The sequence below is a fragment of the Thalassophryne amazonica genome, chromosome 3 (assembly GCF_902500255.1).
Source record: "Thalassophryne amazonica chromosome 3, fThaAma1.1, whole genome shotgun sequence".
NCBI classification, from domain to species: domain Eukaryota; kingdom Metazoa; phylum Chordata; class Actinopteri; order Batrachoidiformes; family Batrachoididae; genus Thalassophryne; species Thalassophryne amazonica.
Genome location: NC_047105.1, coordinates 57,420,804 through 57,445,714, shown reverse-complemented (window position 1 = coordinate 57,445,714; position 24,911 = coordinate 57,420,804). Strand labels below are relative to the sequence as shown.

General features: G+C 40.4%; 1 pseudogene; it reads left to right on the top strand.

The window, feature by feature from the left end:
• The first annotated feature begins 12,091 nt into the window (after positions 1-12,091).
• Positions 12,092-15,240, top strand: LOC117507764 (annotated as a pseudogene).
• The last annotated feature ends 9,671 nt before the right edge of the window (positions 15,241-24,911 follow it).

The following is a 24,911-nucleotide window of genomic DNA, read 5'->3' as shown; positions in this document are numbered from 1 at the left end:
CAAAAACAATCTGAAATGTGGACTCATCAGACCACAGCATTAGTGATGGGTCGATAAGGCGTCATGAAGTGTTTCAACACATTGCCAAACTGTATTGATACTGCGTCGATACTGTGTCACTGAATACTGACATCTGCTGGACCTTAAAAATCCCTACAGGCACCCGAGTTGACACTCTCAACTGACACTGATTTCATGGCCTAATAAATACGATAATATAATCTAAGTCATTGTATTTGATTTTGTATCCTTTCATATCTTCATTGAAATTTAAAATCTTAAATAATAATAAATAATGTGAACATGTATCATAACGTGAAAATCTAAGTAAACATGTTGTGAATGAGGATGCTTGTGGACTGGGATATATATACGTATATATATATTTACAAATTTTTATTCAAAAAAAGAAGTTGTTCCAAAGTCTTGAATTTGAGTCTGTTACTCTTGTTTGATGCAAATTCTCTAGCTTTAGAAAACACCCGCTCACAGGGCACAGATGAGGTTGGAGTGCAGAGAAATTGTAATGACAGTTGGAAGAGGTTTGGATATACTGTCTTGTGGTGTCCCAGTATCCTCAGAGGATCCTGGGACCTGGCAGAGGCCAATACTGCCAGGTCCCAGGATCCTCTGAGATACCTCTACACCTCCTGGATGGCATCAGCTGTGGCGCTTTTGGTCTGCCTGCCCACTTCGATGTCGAGATGTTGCCAAGGTCATCTAAAAACAACAATGTGGCATTTCAGTACATGACTTCCAAACAACAACAAATAATGTGCGGCTAGCACAAGGCAACACTGACAGCCCTGAATCAACACTAGGCTTCAGCGGACACTTCTCCACTGACATCCTGGGGTATAAACATTGTGAAGTCCAGTATGGTGAGCCCACATTGTGCAATATCTACAAACTGCTTGCTAGCCATTGTAATCCCTTGGGCTTCATCCTGCCATACATTACCAGGGCAAAAATGACAGTGAGACCCCTGTGGGACAAGCACAGAGGGTGGGATGATCCTCGGCTGCCTTCAAACTTTGTCCAGCAGTGGAGAGACTAGGAAGAACTGTGCTTCCTCCCTCGAGTCAGCCTCAGTCGTCCATACTTGCCCAAGGACATTGCTGACTCAGCCAGAGATGGAGAACTTCACATCTGTGACATGTCTGAACAAGCCTATAGGGCAGTGGCTTACCTTAGAAAGGTGGAAGATGATGGCACAGCACATCTGGCCTTTGGAGGTGTGTGGGAGCGTGAGATAAGTTCTGTGAAGACTGCCCTGTATACCATAGTTGGTGCACAGCCCCTTTAGGAAGATGTCCTCCGCACCATCCTCATCAAAGTGGAAGGCATCTTTGATGCAAAACTGCTGGGATATGTTCCATCCAATGCCAGCGATCTGGACCCCATGACACCCAACTGTCTGTTGATGGGGCAGTCTGATGATTCCCTGCTCCAGGTCGTTTACCCCAAGGAGGAGTTCTTCAGTCGCTGGTGATGGTAGCATTCCTAACTTCTTGCCAACCACTTCTGGGCCTGATTCATCTGACTGTACCTACCTGGGTTGCAGGCGTGGCAGAAGTGGTAGTCCTCTCCAGTTACATCACAGAGGGATTTGTGGCAGTGATTGTGGACCCCCAGCTGCCCAGTGCCTTGTGGCCTACTGGGCATATCATCAAGGTTCAGCTCAGCCCTCATGGTCACATCAGGTCAGCTGATGAGAAGGTCCAGGACAGATCGTTCGCTTGGCCAATTGCTCAGCTGGTACTCCTGCGTGCCCTTCTGGCTGAAGACAATAGGAAGTATGCCTGGACTAGAGAGGTGTGCCCTTTTGTGTGGTACAAAAGGCTCCTGACTTATTTGACCTTTCTTTTATCTATATTATAATAGCTAAGTGCCATCTGTGTGCATGTATGCGTGCGCGTGTGCATGTTTGGCTTTGATCACGGGGAAACTTAAAAAGCCATCACTTGACCCAGCTATCTTAGCTAATTATAGGCCAATCTCCAACCTTCCTTTTCTCTCAAAAATTCTTGAAAGGGTAGTTGTAAAACAGCTAACTGATCATCTGCAGAGGAATGGTCTATTTGAAGAGTTTCAGTCAGGTTTTAGAAACATGGTGTCTAACCAGATCCTTACTCTGGATGGCATTACCCTGACCTCTAGTAATACTGTGAGAAATCTTGGAGTCATTTTTGATCAGGATATGTCATTCAGTGCGCATATTACACAAATATGTAGGACTGCTTTTTTGCATTTACGCAATATCTCTAAAATTAGAAAGGTCTTGTCTGAGTGATGCTGAAAAACTAATTCATGCATTTATTTCCTCTAGGCTGGACTATTGTAATTCATTATTATCAGGTTGTCCTAAAAGTTCCCTGAAAAGCCTTCAGTTAATTCAAAATGCTGCAGCTAGAGTACTAACGGGGACTAGAAGGAGAGAGCATATCTCACCCATATTGGCCTCTCTTCATTGGCTTCTTGTTAATTCTAGAATAGAATTTAAAATTCTTCTTCTTACTTATAAGGTTTTGAATAATCAGGTCCCATCTTATCTTAGGGACCTCATACTACCATATCACCCCAATAGAGCGCTTCGCTCTCAGACTGCAGGCTTACTTGTAGTTCCTAGGGTTTGTAAGAGTAGAATGGGAGGCAGAGCCTTCAGCTTTCAGGCTCCTCTCCTGTGGAACCAGCTCCCAATTCAGATCAGGGAGACAGACACCCTCTCTACTTTTAAGATTAGGCTTAAAACTTTCCTTGTTGCTAAAGCTTATAGTTAGGGCTGGATCAGGTGACCCTGAACCATCCCTTAGTTATGCTGCTATAGACTTAGACTGCTGGGGGGTTCCCATGATGCACTGAGTGTTTCTTTCTCTTTTTGCTCTGTATGCACCACTCTGCATTTAATCATTAGTGATTGATCTCTGCTCCCCTTCACAGCATGTCTTTTTCCTGGTTCTCTCCCTCAGCCCCAACCAGTCCCAGCAGAAGACTGCCCCTCCCTGAGCCTGGTTCTGCTGGAGGTTTCTTCCTGTTAAAAGGGAGTTTTTCCTTCCCACTGTCGCCAAGTGCGTGCTCACAGGGGGTCGTTTTGACCGTTGGGGTTTTTACGTAATTATTGTATGGCCTTGCCTTACAATATAAAGCGCCTTGGGGCAACTGTTTGTTGTGATTTGGCGCTATATAAATAAAATTGATTGATTGATTGACTGAAACTTGGGGGAGCTGACATTTGCTGTTTGGTATGCTTATGTATTTTGGGTCAAGGATGAACACTGCGGAAACAGAAAGTTGATAGGGCTAATATTTTTGGAGGAATTAGAAATATTAAAAAAATCTCCTTTAACAGTGGAATATCCGGATAAAATGCTGAAACCGTCTTCTTCTGAAACTTCTCTGTTCTCTCACGTTGTCCTGGATCAATAGAGCCTGAAATGTGGAGGTTTTCAGCTTGAAACAGGCTGACGACGGCGTCTGGGAGTGCTGCGCGACGTCTCGCTCCGTGGGAAGTCCTTAAAGCGACAGTATCACCTCAAAATCTCTCATCAGCCGTTAAAATTTTCACCGAAAACCAGCTTAATTTTTCTAACTGTGTCCACTTCGATGTGTCTCACAGGTTTAGAAAAAATTTGATCAAACAAAGCGCCAGTCTCTCAGCAACTTCTCAGACAAAGGAATTCCGACGAGGGGCTGGAGGACTCCTCCCACAAGGAGTGCTCACAGGCGAATGACGTCACCGACAGGCGTGGAAAAACTCACGCATGCGCACGAGGGTTCAAGCATGTCTGACGTAAAAACATATGAATGAAATCCATATAGTTTTTGAAAAAAATAAAAAGGACCTATACTTTATGGACAGCCCTCGTAAATACAACTGTCATAATTTTTGTTCAAACATGAAAACAGTTGTTTATATAGACAAATTATAGAAATAATTCATGGAAACATAAATGTACAAGTAATATTTGTCATCCACTTAATACTGGGGCTTAGTAAATCATTTTCTAGACTGATTCACTGTGCCCTGGGTGCATGTGACACATGAGTCATGTTATCAAATAGCTGATAGTCTGGAGAAGACATAATACATGCTCATCAGTTGGACGGGGTAGTCTTCTAACTAATAACAGTTTTTTTGGGCCACCTTTCCTCTGTTGTAAGAAATGAATACAAAGACATTGACATCCACAAAATTTACTTTTGATAGGAAAAAACTGACTTCACTTGCTACTTAGTTTTACCCTTAATGTATCCAAAAACAAAACACTAATTTATAAGGGGGATGTCTTTATCCAAAAAAATGGCATAACTGCTGCAAATATATATGTAGTTTTGCAGATATAGCTACTAATTCACTGTGCCACTTGATTCACCGTGTCCCAGTTGCCCCTATATACAATCATTATTTTGGAGTGGATTAATCATTTTCTGTCCGAGTTAGCTGTTGAAAACACCTCTAATCACTTCCAGAATCCCAGAGGAGTGCTCCAGCTGCTGTTTTTCTCTTGCATGCACGCTGAGCGAGGTGGAGAATGCATCTGGAGCTGTCTAAAAAGATAATTATTTGTCATGTTTACATCATCATGGCTTGGTAAAACATTTGCATGTTCTTTCCTTTTGTGTGCAGCTGTAAAAGTATGTTTGTGATAGATTTAACATCTCCTTATAATCGTTCAGACGAGCTGTGCTCTGATGCTGTGCGCTGACGCAATCACTTGCACTGTTCATTTCTTCTTTACTTGACTTGACGAGCTGCAAGTAGTGTTGACAAGTAGATTGTGCAACGTTGCACGACATGTACGCATGAAAGGTTTTTTTTAACATTTCAAAATTCTCTTTGCACAATTGCATGCACCAACGCCCCTCTTGCGTTCAGTCTACAACCGTTAAGGACGAGTTTACTCTCCTGCATGACACAGTGCGTGCATGTGCATGCATAAAAGTTGTGCAAGTGTCAGGGGTCCTTAACGCATCATATGTTACGTGTGGGTTATTTTGTGTAATTACGGACTCCTCTGGTTCACTCTGCAGTGCATAGCAGTTCAGTTATACAGGGTGGGCCAATAAAATGTTACCACTTTTTGATTGTACACAAGTTACTGAAATGAGAACTTATTCGAAAATTTTATTTACAGACTTGTAACAGAAGCATCAAAATAACATTTGATACCAAAGGTTTCCCACTTTGTCTCATGTTTTCCACACAGTTCAATAATTGATGACATGTTCAATTGATGCTCCTCTTCTTTGGATTACAGCTGCAACACGCACAAGTTGAAGTTTGTGATGGCATTGCCACACATCTCAAGAGGGATTTTCCGAATTTCTTTTTCATTTTCAGGAACTGATATTCAATCAATAAGTCAATCAATTTTATTTATATAGCGCCAAATCACAACAAACAGTTGCCCCAAGGCGCTTTATATTGTAAGGCAAGGCCACACAATAATTACAGAAAAACCCCAACGGTCAAAACGACCCCCTGTGAGCAAGCACTTGGCGACAGTGGGAAGGAAAAACTCCCTTTTAACAGGAAGAAACCTCCAGCAGAACCAGGTTCAGGGAGGGGCTGTCTTCTGCTGGGACTGGTTGGGGCTGAGGGAGAGAACCAGGAAAAAGACATGCTGTGGAGGGGAGCAGAGATCGATCACTAATGATTAAATGCAGAGTGGTGCATACAGAGCAAAAAGAGAAAGAAACAGTGCATCATGGGAACCCCCCAGCAGTCTACGTCTATAGCAGCATAACTAAGGGATGGTTCAGGGTCACCTGATCCAGCCCTAACTATAAGCTTTAGCAACAAGGAAAGTTTTAAGCCTAATCTTAAAAGTAGAGAGGGTGTCTGTCTCCCTGATCTGAATTGGGAGCTGGTTCCACAGGAGAGGAGCCTGAAAGCTGAAGGCTCTGCCTCCCATTCTACTCTTACAAACCCTAGGAACTACAAGTAAGCCTGCAGTCTGAGAGCGAAGCGCTCTATTGGGGTGATATGGTACTATGAGGTCCCTAAGATAAGATGGGACCTGATTATTCAAAACCTTATAAGTAAGAAGAAGAATTTTAAATTATATTCTAGAATTAACAGGAAGCCAATGAAGAGAGGCCAATATGGGTGAGATATGTTCTCTCCTTCTAGTCCCCGTTAGTACTCTAGCTGCAGCATTTTGAATTAACTGAAGGCTTTTCAGGGAACTTTTAGGACAACCTGATAATAATGAATTACAATAGTCCAGCCTAGAGGAAATAAATGCATGAATTAGTTTTTCAGCATCACTCTGAGACAAGACCTTTCTAATTTTAGAGATATTGCGTAAATGCAAAAAAGCAGTCCTACATATTTGTTTAATATGCGCTTTGAATGACATATCCTGATCAAAAATGACTCCAAGATTTCTCACAGTATTACTAGAGGTCAGGGTAATGCCATCCAGAGTAAGGATCTGGTTAGACACCATGTTTCTAAGATTTGTGGGGCCAAGTACAATAACTTCAGTTTTATCTGAGTTTAAAAGCAGAAAATTAGAGGTCATCCATGTCTTTATGTCTGTAAGACAATCCTGCAGTTTAGCTAATTGGTGTGTGTCCTCTGGCTTCATGGATAGATAAAGCTGGGTATCATCTGCGTAACAATGAAAATTTAAGCAATGCCGTCTAATAATACTGCCTAAGGGAAGCATGTATAAAGTGAATAAAATTGGTCCTAGCACAGAACCTTGTGGAACTCCATAATTAACCTTAGTCTGTGAAGAAGATTCCCCATTTACATGAACAAATTGTAATCTATTAGATAAATATGATTCAAACCACCGCAGCGCAGTGCCTTTAATACCTATGGCATGCTCTAATCTCTGTAATAAAATTTTATGGTCAACAGTATCAAAAGCAGCACTGAGGTCTAACAGAACAAGCACAGAGATGAGTCCACTGTCTGAGGCCATAAGAAGATCATTTGTAACCTTCACTAATGCTGTTTCTGTACTATGATGAATTCTAAAACCTGACTGAAACTCTTCAAATAGACCATTCCTCTGCAGATGATCAGTTAGCTGTTTTACAACTACCCTTTCAAGAATTTTTGAGAGAAAAGGAAGGTTGGAGATTGGCCTATAATTAGCTAAGACAGTTGGGTCAAGTGATGGCTTTTTAAGTAATGGTTTAATTACTGCCACCTTCAAAGCCTGTGGTACATAGCCAACTAATAAAGATAGATTGATCATATTTAAGATCGAAGCATTAAATAATGGTAGGGCTTCCTGAGCAGCCTGCTAGGAATGGGGTCTAATAGACATGTTGATGGTTTGGATGAAGTAACTAATGAAAATAACTCTGACAGAACAGTCTGAGAGAAAGAGTCTAACCAAATACCGGCATCACTGAAAGCAGCCAAAGATAACGATACGTCTTTGGGATGGTTATGAGTAATTTTTTCTCTAATAGTTAAAATTTTATTAGCAAAGAAAGTCATGAAGTCATTACTAGTTAAAGTTAAAGGAATACTGGGCTCAATAGAGCTCTGACTCTTTGTCAGCCTGGCTACAGTGCTGAAAAGAAACCTGGGGTTGTTCTTATTTTCTTCAATTAGTGATGAGTAGTAAGATGTCCTAGCTTTACGGAGGGCTTTTTTATAGAGCAACAGACTCTTTTTCCAGGCTAAGTGAAGATCTTCTAAATTAGTGAGACGCCATTTCCTCTCCAATTTACGGGTTATCTGCTTTAAGCTGTGAGTTTGTGAGTTATACCACGGAGTCAGGCACTTCTGATTTAAAGCTCTCTTTTTCAGAGGAGCTACAGCATCCAAAGTTGTCTTCAATGAGGATGTAAAACTATTGACAAGTTACTCTATCTCACTTACAGAGTTTAGGTAGCTACTCTGCACTGTGTTGGTATATGGCATTAGAGAACATAAAGAAGGAATCATATCCTTAAACCTAGTTACAGCGCTTTCTGAAAGACTTCTAGTGTAATGAAACTTATTCCCCACTGCTGGGTAGTCCATCAGAGTAAATGTAAATGTTATTAAGAAATGATCAGACAGAAGGGAGTTTTCAGGGAATACTGTTAAGTCTACAATTTCCATACCATAAGTCAGAACAAGATCTAAGATATGATTAAAGTGGTGGGTGGACTCATTTACATTTTGAGCAAAGCCAATTGAGTCTAATAATAGATTAAATGCAGTGTTGAGGCTGTCATTCTCAGCATCTGTGTGGATGTTAAAATCGCCCACTATAATTATCTTATCTGAGCTAAGCACTAAGTCAGACAAAAGGTCTGAAAATTCACAGAGAAACTCACAGTAACGACCAGGTGGACGATAGATAATAACAAATAAAACTGGTTTTTGGGACTTCCAATTTGGATGGACAAGACTAAGAGTCAAGCTTTCAAATGAATTAAAGCTCTGTCTGGGTTTTTGATTAATTAATAAGCTGGAATGGAAGACTGCTGCTAATCCTCCGCCTCGGCCCGTGCTACGAGCATTCTGGCAGTTAGTGTGACTCGGGGGTGTTGACTCATTTAAACTAACATATTCATCCTGCTGTAACCAGGTTTCTGTAAGGCAGAATAAATCAATATGTTGATCAATTATTATATCATTTACTAACAGGGACTTAGAAGAGAGAGGCCTAATGTTTAATAGACCACATTTAACTGTTTTAGTCTGTGGTGCAGTTGAAGGTGCTATATTATTTTTTCTTTTTGAATTTTTATGCTTAAATAGATTTTTGCTGGTTATTGGTGGTCTGGGAGCAGGCACCGTCTCTACGGGGATGGGGTAATGAGGGGATGGCAGGGGGAGAGAAGCTGCAGAGAGGTGTGTAAGACTACAACTCTGCTTCCTGGTCCCAACCCTGGATAGTCACGGTTTGGAGGATTTAAGAAAATTGGCCAGATTTCTAGAAATGAGAGCTGCTCCATCCAAAGTGGGATGGATGCCGTCTCTCCTAACAAGACCAGGTTTTCCCCAGAAGCTTTGCCAGTTATCTATGAAGCCCACCTCATTTTTTGGACACCACTCAGACAGCCAGCAATTCAAGGAGAACATGCGGCTAAACATGTCACTCCCGGTCCGATTGGGGAGGGGCCCAGAGAAAACTACAGAGTCCGACATTGTTTTTGCAAAGTTACACACCGATTCAATGTTAATTTTAGTGACCACCGATTGCCGTAACCGGGTGTCATTACTGCCAACGTGAATTACAGTCTTACCAAATTTACGTTTAGCCTTAGCCAGCAGTTTCAAATTTCCTTCAATGTCGCCTGCTCTGGCCCCCGGAAGACAATTGACTATGGTTGCTGGTGTCGCTAACTTCACATTTCTCAAAACAGAGTCGCCAATAACCAGAGTTTGATCCTCGGCGGGTGTGTCGTCGAGTGGGGAAAAACGGTTAGAGATGTGAACGGGTTGGCGGTGTACACGGGGCTTCTGTTTAGAACTACGCTTCCTCCTCACAGTCACCCAGTCGGCCTGCTTTCCCGGCTGCTCGGGATCTGCCAGAGGGAAACTAACGGCGGCTAAGCTACCTTGGTCCGCACCGACTACAGGGGCCTGGCTAGCTGTAGAATTTTCCACGGTGCGGAGCCAAGTCTCCAATTCGCCCAGCCTGGCCTCCAAAGCTACGAATAAGCTACACTTATTACAAGTACCATTACTGCTAAAGAAGGCCGAGGAATAACTAAACATTTCACACCCAGAGCAGAAAAGTGCGGGAGAGACAGGAGAAGCCACCATGCTAAACCGGCTAAGAGCTAGTAGCTGCGCTATGCTAGCAGATTCCTAAAAACACACAAAGTGAATAATGTGTAAATAATTTAGAGGTGATTCAGCAGAGGGAGTGCTTTAGTTAAGGCACGTGAAGATTACACTGTGAAACAAATCGTTATCTAGTTAACTGGATCAATCTAACTGCGCAGATTAAACAGCTAACAGATACAGCAAAACACTGCTGTAGTGGAAGTGATACAATACCGCAGTGAGAGCCAACCACCAGTAGAGGCAAGCAAGAGCTGTCAAAAAAAGTTTCCCTATTCTTTTCTATTCTATTCTATTCCTATTCTATCCCATATTCCTGAAAATGAAAAAGAAATCTTTCTTATTTTGGAAATTGTACGAATTAAAAAGTGGTAACATTTTATTAGCCCACCCTGTATAATAGGTTGGGTGATTGATTTTAAATACTCCATGTAATTGTACTTATTTCCCATTATCTGTCTGTGTTTACAGAACCACACGCACCCATAATCTCAAACATAAATCCTCAGCAATACGAATCATGCATGCTGGAGAATTGCACACATTCCTGTGTGCTTGTTAAGTCCTAGTTATATTCAGTGACCCTGAAAATCTGTTGAAGCCTTCAATACAAAAACTCGTCTTGTCCTTCTGCCTCACCCTCAAGTCCACCTCTGCTGACCTGTACACTCTGGCCGGCACTCCAGACTGTGTGAGGTGACGAACTCGAACAGCCCTATACAGCCCTATCTGTTTATTAACCAGTTCTTGTCCACAGAGCCTCCATACAGAAAAGACAAATACAGCACATGTAAAAGTAGAATTTGATAACATGACTGCTGCACATTCACACAAAACTCTTGAATGGACACTTTGTAAATTTCTGCAACACAAAAAGAGGCTTCTGGCCAGGGGACTTAAGCTGACTTCCACTGATCAGTGTATCGCAAATAATATGACAAGAATCAATCAGAGATTTCTGACATCCGCCGATCCGGATCACTTCCAAAATTTAATGGTGTCTTCCATGGCCTAATATGTATCCGTAGTGAAATTTGGTGAGAATCCATAAAGTTGTTTTGACGTAATCCTTCAAAGCTTATGTAAAGTGACATCTTGATCCAGAATTCGGATTTGGATCTGGATCACCACCAAAAGTCAGTGGAGTCTTCCATGGCCTAATATGTATCCGTGGTGAAAATCCATGCAGTAGTTTTGATGTAATCCTGCTAACAGACAGACAGACAGACAGACAAATAAATAAATGCAGGTGATTTTATTACGTCCTTGGCGGACGTAATCTCGCTCATCTTCAACCGCTTATCCAGGATTGGGTCACGGGTAGCAGATGTAATAAAACTTGAAAATGTAGCCATCATAAGAGTAAAATCATCAGAATACTAAACAGTTAAACTTAATCGGGTCTGCTGACCAGGTACAAAGATAAGAGCACCACGACGGACTGAATGCCCATCATTTGAAGTCATGGCAGAAAACTCTTTTTGTGTTGTTGTGTTGAACTTCTGTTTTGTTGTGGAGCTTTACAAAGTGTTTGTTTTTAAGTGTTTGTGTGAATTTTCAGCAGACCTGATCAAATAAAGTTGTTGCAGCAGCTACAGGTTATATTTGTTTTCTGTGCTTGCAAGCATTTTATTCTTTTTTTAATTTCCAAGACATTTTTTTAATGCAACTGCCTGTTTTTGAATTGATGCAGTTTTTATGTGTGTGTGTGTGTGTTTTATGTATTTGCTCATGTTGTCTTAATTTGGAATTGGTGTGACCTCTATTTATCACCAAAGCAAACATTCCACTTATTAGATGAGACACACAGGTGTTGATTCAACACTGAATTATTAGACATATTGCAGTGGGGGTGCACACCAAGTTGTCATCTGACACAAAGGTGCAGCTGTGCATGAAGCATTGTTTTGTTTTTTTTGCTTCTCTTGTGGTTGTTTTTCACATCATGTGGGATTTATTGCAATCTTTGTGCACACCTTTTTATTCAGAGTGCAAGCTGTCTATGGTGCGGTGGAGACGTCACAATCATCTGTCTTGAGAAACTTGATTGTCTAGTTTCTGGTGGGTGTGTGCATCATGTCATATCCTGGTTTATCTTTCACCCAGCCGGTGCCAACATCCTGCAGCTGTCCTGTATTTGAAGAATGGCCAGGAGACGCATTCAGAGATCAAAGAGCGAGAACATTTCACAGTTGTCCACACTGAGATTTAAGTGCACAAAGTCCTCTGAGCTGCAGAAATGAGGTGTCGAGGTGAGATTTTAATTCATTGGGGTGAATGTTGTTATGTGACTACAGTTTTCTATGTTATTTGCTCTTTGTGGCCCAACAGGTGTTTGATTTTTTCTGCTCTCACTGCTGTGGCACTTTTAACATGGCAAATTAAAAACAGTTTCCTTGACATACATGAGGGGGTGAGAGTCATGTTTGGTAAGATGATTTATTTGATTTAAACTCTTCTCATCATATTCATTTGCCTTATGGTGAAAATGCTCTCTGTTCTTTCATTTCAGTGAGTTCACGAGGTACACAAATCCAAACCCGTAAGTGAACATTGTGTCTATTCTTTAAAATTTTGTGAGTCAGATATTTTTATGCTTATTTGGCAGGGAGACATTGTCTGTTCTACACTAAATTATGTTACATGTGATGTCATGTGACCAAAGTATTTACAACATATTAGCAAACTGAACTGAATGAACGGAAAAAAAATATAAAAATTGTGTGTGTGTGTGTGTGTGTGTGTGTGTATATATATAGCTGTGTTCAAAATTAGCAGTGTTTTTGTGTTATGGAATAGGAACCAAATGTGTTAACATTCATATAAAATCGAAAAGTGTCATGCATGCAGATTTCTACCAAGGCTAATTTGCAACCCCTATCCCTGGTTAGTCTTTTACTATTTTTTAGCTCAAAATCTTCCTGGCTTTTGTTCCATACGTGTGCACACCATACTTGGCTGGTGTGTTTGGAGTCGTCATCTTGTTGAGACGCCCATTTCAAGGGCATTTCCTCCTCGGCATAAGGCAACATGACCTCTTCAAGTACTCTGATGTACTGGAATTTGCCATCGTGACCCAGCATCAGAACATGAATAAATGAGGCATGATTAACAACCTTGTCAAACCTAAGTTTGCTCTGCAGTGTTTTTAATACTGTGATATCCCCAGCATTTCGCTACATTTCATCTCTCCATTTGACTTTTTTTTTCTCAGGTACATCGGCACCCTCAGGGAGCTGTGACCTCTCCATAAGCTGTCCAGCTGATCATTACTCTGTACAAATCAGGAGCGGCATGGCAAATGTTTTGGGTCCTCGTATCTGTTTTGATGGTAAAATGTATGCATTAATAAGCAATTGTGACACGTGACTGTTACTAATGAACACATGGTTGCAGCTTCAGTCAAACAAAATGTTTTGCATCTCAACAGCATCATGAGTCACGCGATGAATAACATTGGACCAGGACTGAACATTGTAGTGGTAAATGGTGTGTAAAATCCTCTGCGAGATCTGTAACACACAATCCTTGAACATTAACAATACTTTTGTTTTTAGGTGAAAATGGTGCCGTGGAAAAGTTGGGGTATCTTGACATGATAAATGGAGGTGAGGACCTTAAGTTTTTTTAAAGATTCAAGGTTTGTGGAAATAAGGGAAATGCTGACATCTTTTGTTTCTTCACTTTAATTAAAGTGGAAGCAGACATTCTGGAGTACTTGCAGGCGATTCAACCTGGAAAGATTGTTTTGGTGGCTTCATTTGACGATGTGACACCAAAGTGAGTTTACTATTCAATTACTGAACATATGACCCAATGCGTCACTTTCTTGAATGCCGAACTACTCTGAGCAGAATGCCAGATGAAATGAGGCGTGTCCTGGCTGGAATGGGAAGCTCTTTGATCAACTCCGTCAACAGCGAGACAGCTGGGTGTTTGCTGGACAAGCAGGCGTAGACAAGATGAGTCCTTTTGAAATGGTTAGTAACTGCGTTCATGGTTGTCATTTATGCTTTCTGGGTCAATCCAGACTTTCTGTCTTAAAATACCAATATGTTTCCTCTTCTATCAGCAAGTTGCTAAACAATGCCAAAGCCAATGCTTTTGAGGGATGGCAGAGGCCGTGGAAGTCACAGGCTGCTTTCCCAAGAATGTTCAACCAGCTGATGGACAAATGGTAACTGTGGAAACGACCTGGAGAAAACGACATTTCTTTTTAAATTACATTAAAAAAAAACAAAAAACTTGCCACTAATTATATATGGAATATGGGTTTTAAATAGGGAAAAAAGTGTAAATGAGGTTGAGACAATCCATGAAATGTTTTAAACTGTTGACAGTTGTGCTATAGCGCTAATATATCATCTGACACACTGTGGATTTTGCATAATACCCTAATCTGCTCCCAATATGCCAGTGCCTGGTCTCACCGGACTAAATTAGCAGCATTCACTGAGAGTTCTGGAAGGTGGGAATTCATTATCTAACTTTCATTCAAGAACAGCTCCCAAGCTATTGTAGTTTGCGCTTTGTTGTGTTTCCTGTCATTTATTTAAATATTTCAAACACTGCATTGTTTTTTCTGTGGTTCTTTTAGCTCACACATAACGTTTTGTTGCTATTTTTCGGAACTGTGACAATTTCAATTTATTTCCTTTATATAGCGCCAAATCACAACAGAGTTGCCTCAAGGCGCTTCACACAGGTAAGGTCTAACCTTAGGGCCCTGTCCCACTGCCGTTTAGGAGGATTTGCGCATGAAATGAGGAGACAAAAGCTGAGCGTCCGCAACAAAGGTGGGCGGAAATGACAGATGTCCCGGGGTGGGTCAGCGACTACATGAGGAAGAAAAGCGGATATAACAGGGAACAGAAGCGAAGGCGACCACGGAGGTGCCCACATGAGGGGCACAGCGGCCGTGATGCACTCCCGTTCACTCTCGGCTTCCGAGTCCCGTTCACGCCGCGCGCATGTAAGCAATAATAATAATAAATAAAAGAAACTCTGCTGCCTGCTGTGGTACTGCCTCCTCGCTCTTCCCACCAAAACTCTGTCATAATTGTGTTTATAAACCAGTCACCATTTGTTTTATTATACATCTGTGTAGTTAATTAATAAAATATTCTCCACAGACGAACTCGCTCGCGCGCGCACATAAGAAAAAATTCCTCTCCCCCTGCTGTGGGGCTGCTGCTCGCTCCAAAAACTCTCTCATAATTGTGAAATGAAGGACAAAAGAGACATAAGTCTGCATGCGCAACATACCATTTGCGACCGTGATGTGGCCGTGCTAGGCACGCGTCATATCTGGTTTGCACGCTGTCCCGGTCCGCCGCCAAGCCGTGCCAATCCGTCGGTTGCGGATATCAGCGGATGACAGGAGATATGCGGCGCGCATGGTTGTGTATGTCCTGCATATGTCTTCAGTATGTGTTCAGGCACTGATGCAGATCTCATCCGGCAGCGGATATGCGTTCCTCTGCGGATGATCCCGGACGTGTTCAGATGGCGGCCGACTCATACAGGAATGTTACACAGTTATCGCGGTTTGGCGGATGTGGACCACTTTTGTGCGCATTCCATCCGCAAATCCTCCTAAACGCCAGTGGGACAGGGCCCTTACCAACCCCCAGAGCAACAGTGGTAAGGAAAAACTCCCTCTGAGGAAGAAATCTGGTCTGGACTGCAGGCAGGCCAGTCTAGTACCCGCACTCTTTTACTACAAAGCCACGCTGTTGTAACACGTGCAGAATGTGGCTTGGCATTGTCTTGCTGAAATAAGCAGGAATGTCCCTGAAAAAGACGTTGCTTGGATGGCAGCATGTGTTGCTCCAAAACATTAATGTACCTTTCAGCATTGATGGTGCCATCACAGATGTGTAAGTTGTCCATGCCATGGGCACTAACACACCCCCATACCATCACAGATGCTGGCTTTTGAACTTTGCGCTGGTAACAGTCTGGATGGTCTTTCTCCTCTTTTGTCCAGGGACACAACGTCCATGATTTCCAAAAACAATTTGAAATGTGGACTCATCAGACCACAGCACACTTTTCCACTTTGCGTCTGTCTATTTCAAATGAGCTCGGGCCAGAGAAGGCGGCGCCGTTTCTGGATGTTGTTGATGTATGGCATTCACTTGCATGGTAGAGTTTAACTTGCTCTTGTAGATGTAGTGGACAAACTGTGTTAACTGACAATGGTTTTCTGAAGTGTTTCTGAGCCCACTCGGTAAGATCCTTTACACAATGATGGTTTTTAATGCAGTGCCACGTGAGGGATCAAAGGTCACAGGCATTCAATGTTGATTTTCGGCCTTGCCGCTTATGTGTACAAAGTTCTCCAGATTCTCTGAATCTTCTGATTATATTTTGGACTGTAGATGGAATCCCTAAATTCCTTGCAATTGAACATTGAGCATTGAAACATTGTTCTTAAACTTTTGGACTATTTTTTCACACAGTTGTTCACAAAGTGATGACCGTCACCCCATTTGCTTGTGAACGGCTGAGCCTTTTGGGGATGCTCCTTTTATACCCAGTCATCACACTCACAATTAGTGTCCTCAGTTCCCAAATGCTTATTGAGTGTTGTTAGAAGGAAAAGTGCTGTAACGCAGTGGTAAACATACCCTGTCCCAACTTTTTTGAAACGTGTTGCAGGCATCCATTTCAAAATGAGCAAATATTTGCACAAAAACAATAAAATTTATCAGTTTGAACATTAAATATCTTGTCTTTGTGGTGTATTCAATTGAATATAGGTTGAAGAGGCTTTGCAAATCATTGTATTCTGTTTTTAATTTACGTTTTACACAACGTCCCAACTTCATTGGAATGGGATGTATTCTACAATTATTCGTCAATCACTCACTCACTCATCTTCAACCGCTTACTCCAAAGGGTTGCGGGGGGGGGGGGGTGTCTGGAGCCTATCTCAGCAGTCATAGGGTGTGAGGCTGGGTACACCCTGGACAAGAGGTCAGTCTGTTACAGGGCCACATAGAGACAGACAAACACATTCACAACCACATGCACACCTACGGACAATTTAAAGTTTCCAATCCACCTAACTTGTGTTTTTGGATGTAGGAGGAAGCTGGAGCACCCGGAGAGAACCCACACAAACACAGAAAGGCCACAGGTGGGAATCAAACCATGACCTTGCGTTATGTCACAATGACCGAAAATGTGGAAAGGTCAACCTTTTTTTCTTGAAGGGTCAAATTCATAAAATCTGTTATGATGGTCCGATTATGACAATTTTGGTGACCAATAACCAATAAGACAACTTACATAGACCATTATGCCAGTCTTAGCTATGAAAATACAATTATGTCAGATAAGATGGGTCTATTGATTAACTTTATCCAACTTCAAAATGGTTATGACATCAAAATTGATCTAATTGGCCTCTTTTACATCAAGCACATTAATTAAATATAAAAATTGCGTAAGTATGTTTTTTGTGAATATAAAGAAAATCAGAATACAAAAGCAAAGAAGACAGAGACATTTTAGAGTACACTATGGCTAATTTATTAAAATAATTTTTTATGATTCATTGTTTCCATTACACAACATACACTTGATACCTCAAGTATCAGAACCATTCAAAATAAGTTCAATACACCCACTGACATTTTTTTTTTTTTTTTTTTGTTATTAGTACCAAATTGACAAATTTTAGTTACCTTAAAGGAGCATTCCATAAAAATTAAACTGATTACCACCCATGTTATGAAAAAACATATTAATATGATTTTGGTAAAACTATGATTTGATGTGATCTGACATCATTTGAAGTATATTTGGGTGTAAATAGAGGGAAAAGGGTACAAACAACCAAAACAAGACATCTTAGGGCAAAAAATATCAATTTCTTAGAATCACATTTTCTGATTCATTGTTAACTTTACACATCATAATTTGCAAGTTCAAGCATCAGAGCCATGAGCTATAAATTGTGTTTTCAATGTAAGTTCTAAGAGGTACCTTTTCCTCTTGTAATAAATGTAGATCCAAAACTGCATAATTCTGAAATTAGATTAAAATAAATGCATTCAAAGGACATTCTATAAATTCCAAACTGAAAATACTGCATTTTAAGTGTTTTGTTGTGTTAGCTACTTAAAGCAATCAACTTGGGTTTAAACAGCCTTCTGCACAGCACCCACAGGCACCCATGCAACACTGACCACTCTTAAAGCACTTACAGGCTGCAGTCTTGCATTTTGCCTCACATCCCTTTTTCCCTCTATTTACACCCAAATATACTTCAAATGATGTCAAATCACATCAAATCATAGTTTTACAAAAACCACATTAATATATGTTTTTCCATAACATGGGTGGTAATCAGTTTAATTTTTTATGGAATGCCCCTTTAAGGTAACTAAAATTTGTCAATTTGGTACTAATAACGACACAACAACAAAAAAAATAATAATGTCAGTGGGTATATTGAACTTATTTTGAATGGTTCTGATACTTGAGGTATCAAGTGTATGTTGTGTAATGGAAACAATGAATCATAAAAATGATTTTAATAAATTAGCCATAGTGTACCCTAAAATGTCTCTGTCTTCTTTGCTTTTGTATTCTGATTTTCTTTATATTCACAAAAAACAAACTTATGCAATTTTTATATTTAATTAATGTGCTTGATGTAAAAGAGGCCAATTATGATCAATTTTGATGTCATAACCATTTTGAAGTTGGATAAAGTTAATCAACAGACCCATCTTATCTGACATAATTGTATTTTCATAGCTAAGACTGGCATAATGGTCTATGTAAGTTGTCTTATTGGTTTTCATGTGCAAGAAAACATAATTAGACAACAAAATTGTCATAATCGTACCATCATAACAGATTTATGAATTTGACCCTTCACGAAAAAAGGGTTGACCTTTCCACATTTTCAGTCATTGTGACGTAACGCAAGGTCCAAGATAGGTCAAACTATATTTTTGAACTCTACTTGTCAAGATGAGTAATTTGATATGCATATCAAAAGGATTGGACCATTTCTGAATTTTGACCCAAAAATGGGGGTTTTTGGCCCAAAAATGGCCAAAAAATGATTTTTATTTTTGGCATCGCCCCTGATGTGAAACCTTACTATATAAGGACTTGATCTAGCATAGATGCCTGCTTGTAACAAAAAATGCCAAAAAAAATTTTTTTGGAAGCACTTTTCTGCCTTCTGCTGGCTGTCTATTATGTTCTTGTTATCATATCAACCCAGTCTCCCGGCATGTCGTGATTCAGCAGCACAAAATATACATTAATCTATTGGTTTGTGATATTGTCACTTAAAAAAAAAATGTTCGTTATGGAAGCACAAATTTATTCTAATACATTCTGTGACGGCTGCATGAAATTAAAAGTGAAGCGGGGGGGGGTGGTTAGGGTTAGGGGAAGGAGTAGGATTAGGTTATGGTTAAGGTTAGGGTTGGGGGTAGGGGTAACAGCACTCAATAAGTGTTTGGAAACTGAGGACACTAATTGTGAGTGTCATGATTGTGTCTAAAAGGAGCATCCCCAAAAGGCTCAGTAATTCACAAGCAAAGATGGGGCGAGGAACACCACTTTGTGAACAGCTGCATGAAAAAATAGTCCAACAAGCATCCAAAAATAAAATAAAAAATAAAACATAAACATAAATAAGAACAGAATACAAATCATTTTTGTTTGTATTTACATTTTACACAATGTCCCAACTTCACTGAACTTGAGGTTGTATCTCACATTTTCTGTACTTAATTATCAAAAGTAAATTTCTCATCTAAAATGTACTTTAAGTAAAAGTACTGAGTAAAACTAAAATCCAAAATGAGTGAAGAGTGAAACAGCGACACCAAAAGAAGCCAGTGAGGTGTCTGGAGAAACCAGGAGGGGGCCTCAGCCCCTATAAAAGGCTGGATCCGCCTCTGGCAGAGCAGTTAGTGTTGGTGACAGGATGAGTGAGCAACAGGTGGTGTACGTAGCTGTAAATAAAGCTTACGTTCTTTTTCCTGGAAGACCCACACACTTTACTGTTTAACACAACAGGCAGGCTCTTGTGAAACACAACAGTCATTTGTAGCTGCACAGTTGTGCCAAATTTAAGGGAAAGTATAAAAAAAAAAAATGCAAACATCACCACCACCAACCACTGCAAAGTCGGGCTGGGTATTGATTCCGATTCTTAACCCTCTGGAATCCAGGGTATCATTGGCTGTTTTTGACTACTTTTTGGTTTTACCTTTATAATTTACCTTTAAAAAGTGTTTACCTGGCCTTGTTTGATGTCATTTTTTTTCAGCACAACTCACCTGCGTGCCTTTACACTTTCTCATTCATTCTAACCTACTGTATTAACACAGTGAACATAAAATCATACAAAACATAAAATCCAAGTAGAAAAAAGTTTTTTTTTTTTGACTGAAAACCACAAACTTGTTTAACGAACCATTTTCATAACTTAAAATGTAAATATACACATGTACAAATGTAGCACAAAAACAAAGTTAAATACAACTATTTACATAAATGCAGGAAATGTTTTAGGTGTTTTTTTTTTTGGTACAATTATTTACAAAACAGTCAGATATCACTATAAGATTTAGAATGTAAATTAAATTGTACATTTAAAAACATATAGTGCAGGAAATGGGAACACTAAACTATTTACAAAACAATCAGATGTCAAAATAAGATACAACACATTATTTGTGCCACTCAAAAAAACAATTCCGTCCAACACAACACAAAGAGGCAGGCCTGACACTTCCACTGTGTGCACTCCTCTTGTCCACCTGAAGGCACCGTTGGCACCTCATTCTGCCTTTTGTGGCTTTTTGGTGAGGATCTGTGCCTGTCACAATTGGCACAGGAATGTGGTTCTGGTTCCTGTACTGTGGGACATCTGTTTTGTTTGTGCCACACAGTTGACACACCAGCTCCACCATAAAGTCCTTGTGTGTCATGGGCTGCACTTGCGTGACACTGCTGATCTCACGATGCAAGATGAATGCATTTGTGGTTGGTGTCAAGGAAGTGCAGCAACACTGTCCTGTACCAGCGTGCAGTTTTCTGATGGGTGTAGTAGTACTGGATGAGCTGGTCAGATAGGTTGACTCCACCTTTATTATAAGCCAACACTGGGGTAGGGCAGGGAATGTGTTTCACCGTCAAGCGTCCATTCTTCGCATTCTTCACCCTTCTCTACACTGTCTCACCAAAAAACACATGATGGATGGTGCAGCACACAGACACCTCCCATGTGTCCATCCACTTTACAAACACCAGAGCCCCCCTCATATCCATCTAATAGATCCTCTTTCAGATTTTTTTTTGTGAGAACATTTACCCTCCCTCTGGGGCATCCTCGTGTGTTCTCCCTGTATGTACCACATGTCCCAAACTTCATGTTAGCCAGGTCCATGAACAGATTGTCCATGTAAATGTGATACCCAGTACCAAGCGAGGATGGCTGGATCAGGTTCATGACCACATCGTATGACAGCCTGTGCTCGCTTGGTCACAGTGTTGCCAGTGTAAATGGTGAACTTGAGTGTGTAGCCATTACTTGAAACAACACAAAAAGTTTCATGCCCCATTTTGCTGGCTTGTCCTTCAAATATTGAGTCATTCCAGTTTTTGCCTTCGTCACCAACATCCTTTCATCCACTGCCAGCTCCCTCCTTGGGTGGTAATAAGCCTGGCAGGCACTGAGGATGTCATCATAAACAGGCCTGACTCAAAACAGTTTGTCATGATCTGGTGTCCCCTTTTTTTCTATCATTTTCTACATCCTCATCCGGATCACTTAGGTGGATGTTCCAGAATATTGATCTAAATCTGAATTTGGACATTACTTTCGCTGTAAAGGGCTCAGACAAAATATTATTTTGTTTCCAGTAATCCTGTAGACTTGACAGCGACACCAACAACATGTATATCAGAAGTCCAAATTTGTACAGATCTTCCATTTCGATGTCTGTCCAGTTGTATTTTTTTCCCTAATGCCTTGTTTTTGTAGCAATTTATTGGTGTTGGTGCAAATTGTTCTAATTGTGTCAGTTGCAAAAAACAAAAGAAAAAGGTGTTTGAACTTTGGGTGGAAAGTGCATCAACCTGGACTACTGGTGTCTGAGGCTGAAATCTGCTTACTGCTGGAGCGGTGTCTGCGTCCTCTTCTGTGTTCCAGCAGTCAGCGCTGGGGCGTGTCTTTGCTGCCTGTCCGAGCAGAGATCTGGATCTGGAAAAAGAAGTGCACGCTCCGACCCTCTGTTCAGATCTCCATGTGCATGTTGGTGGATCCACCTGCTTTGGTTGTTCCTCCAGAACAAAAGAGGGATCATCTCTTTCAGCACCAGAATCCTCACTGTCTGTTTCAGACTCTGATGACATGCTGCGTGTTCCGTCTTCCTCCAGTTAAAAAAATAACTGAAGAGCTTCTCCACATTCATAAAACACCTCCTTTTTAAAACCCCCCCCCCCAAACAACAAAAACACTAACCCACACACTTTCCACCAGTAATAAAGAGAAAGTGACCACACAATCAGACCCACATGGGGTGGGGGGCTGTGATCAAACACACGTGGGGTTAGGACAGTCATCTTGGAACACAGAACAGCGACATGTACACGCAGTCAAACCTCTCAAATGCATCCGACTCTGTATTTCATTTTCAATTTATTTTCATTTATATAGCCCCAAATCAAGGTGCCCCTTGTTCCACCCCCATGCTTCACGGTTGGGATTTATTCGCAATAAAAATCCGCAGAGAGGGTGGACCACACCTCACTCAAAGCCTGCTCAGATGAATGACGCAACCGACAGGCATGAAAAAACTCACGCATGTGCACGAGGGTTCAAGCTTGTCTGATGCAATCACACGTGATTCAAATCCATATGGTTTTTTAAAAAAAATAATAAGGTCGGATACTTTTCTAATAGTACCTCGTTGTATATGTTGATCCCCAAATTTCAACACAATAAGTAAATATGGGACAGTCAATGAATTGTACACTGTTAATAAACCATAACTATTTAATTAATATTTTATTTATGCAAAACAGCAATGGCTTTCGATATTTTCCTTTTATGTAATTATATGTGACTTCCATGTAAGATCTTCATCAATCATGACTCCTAAAAATGTTTTCTTTTACCCTTTGTATATCCATTCCATCTATTTGTAATGACACTTTTTTTTTTCGCTCTGTCATTAAACAATATGAAATTTGTCTTATTAATATTTAGTGACAATCTGTTTATATCAAACCAATGTTTAACTTTTTCCAACTCTGTATTTATCACTTGTGCTACTTCCTGTATATCTGATCCAGAGTAAAACAGCGTTGTATCATCAGCAAATAAAATGCTGCCAAGCACATTGGATACATTCACAAAATCATTGATATACAAAATAAACAGTTTGGGTCCAAGTACCGATCCTTGTGGTACTCCATAAATAATGTTACACAATTCTGATTTGGTATTATTTATCTCAACAAACTGTTTTCTATTTTCTAAGTAACTTTTTACCCACTGATGTGCAATACCTCTTATTCCATATTGTTGTAACTTGTGAAGCAATCTTGAGTGGTCTAACATCAAAAGCCTTTTTCAGGTTGATAAAAATACTTACAAAATAATCCTTATTTTCTATTGTTGTTGATATTTTCTCTATTAATTACATAATTGCCATAGCTGTCAAATGTTTTGTTCTGAATCCATACTGAGCATTATTCCAAAATATGATGTTTCTCAATGAATTTATCCAACCTTGTCACAAAAACTTTTTCCATCATTTTAGAAAACTGTGGAAGCAATGATACTGGCCTGTAATTAGAAAAATTATGTTTGTCTCCATTTTTATATAATGGGACTACCTTGGCAATTTTCATTTCATCTGGAAAAATCCCTGTTGACAGAGACAGATTACAAATATAAGTAAATGGTTCAATAACAGTTTCTATTATACTTTTTACAGTCATCATGTCTAAATCTTCATGGTCAGTTGATCTTTTGCTTACACAGTTTTTTACAATATTTCTTATTTCATCTTTTTCCACATTGTTCAGGAAAATACTATTGACCGTATTTACAAGTGTATGTAATGTATCTTTACTACTGGTTTATTTCCCACCAGACTTGATCCTACATTTGAAAAATAATAATTAAACCCATTTGCAACTTCTTTTATGTCATATCTCTTATTTTCCTTGACAAAGTAATTTGGAAAAGTTGCTTTCGCTCCATCACTTTCAATCACACTTTTTATAATTCCCCATGTTGCCCTCATATTATCTTTACTCTTATTTAATTGTTCACTGTAATAATCTTTTTTTTTGTTTCTAATTATTGTATTGTATTCCTAATTACTGACTTATCTCTTTTAAAGTTTATAACAGTTTTTTCTCGTACCTATTTTTATATTTAAATATTGAAAAAATTGGTAAATGATCGATAACATCTGTCATCAAGATCCCATTCTTGATAATTTCATCTGTTCTATTTGTAAATATATTGTCGATTACCGTAGCACTTTGCGATGTAATTCTGGTTGGTTTTTGTTGTGTGGGCCGCCAGAAGAGGAGGTACTGCTGGCCCACCACCAGAGGGCGCCCTGCCTGAAGTGCGGGCTTCAGGCACGAGAGGGCGCTGCCGCCACGGACACAGCTGGGGGTGACAGCTGTCACTCATTATCTCATGACAGCTGTCACCCATCTACGCTTCATCATACTACTCCATAAAACCCGGATGTCATCTCCACCTCATTGCCGAGATATCATCTACCTGTGAAGGTAATTCTCTGCTAAACTGAAAACACTGACTAATAGTCTGAACTTCTTTGCAGCTGTTTTCCTGTAAGTGTTTCCTTATCTGTGGGATTGGCGTTTGGTGTGATCAGCGACGGCTTCGTTTCACACTCCAACCAGATAAGTGGTTAACAGGAGCTGCACGAGTGTGTGATTAGAGGTGGAGGTGACTTTCCACCTTCTGACTGTTTTTGTTACTGGGTGTGCACACGGTGATCACCTGGGAATTCGGGACTTGGCGGCTCCAGTATTCACCAGGTTCGGTGGCAGCGGAAATCGTGTGGTTCAGGCTCTTCTCAGGACAGACGTCTTCTATCCTCGAGCCTGCCCACACGTCACCTTT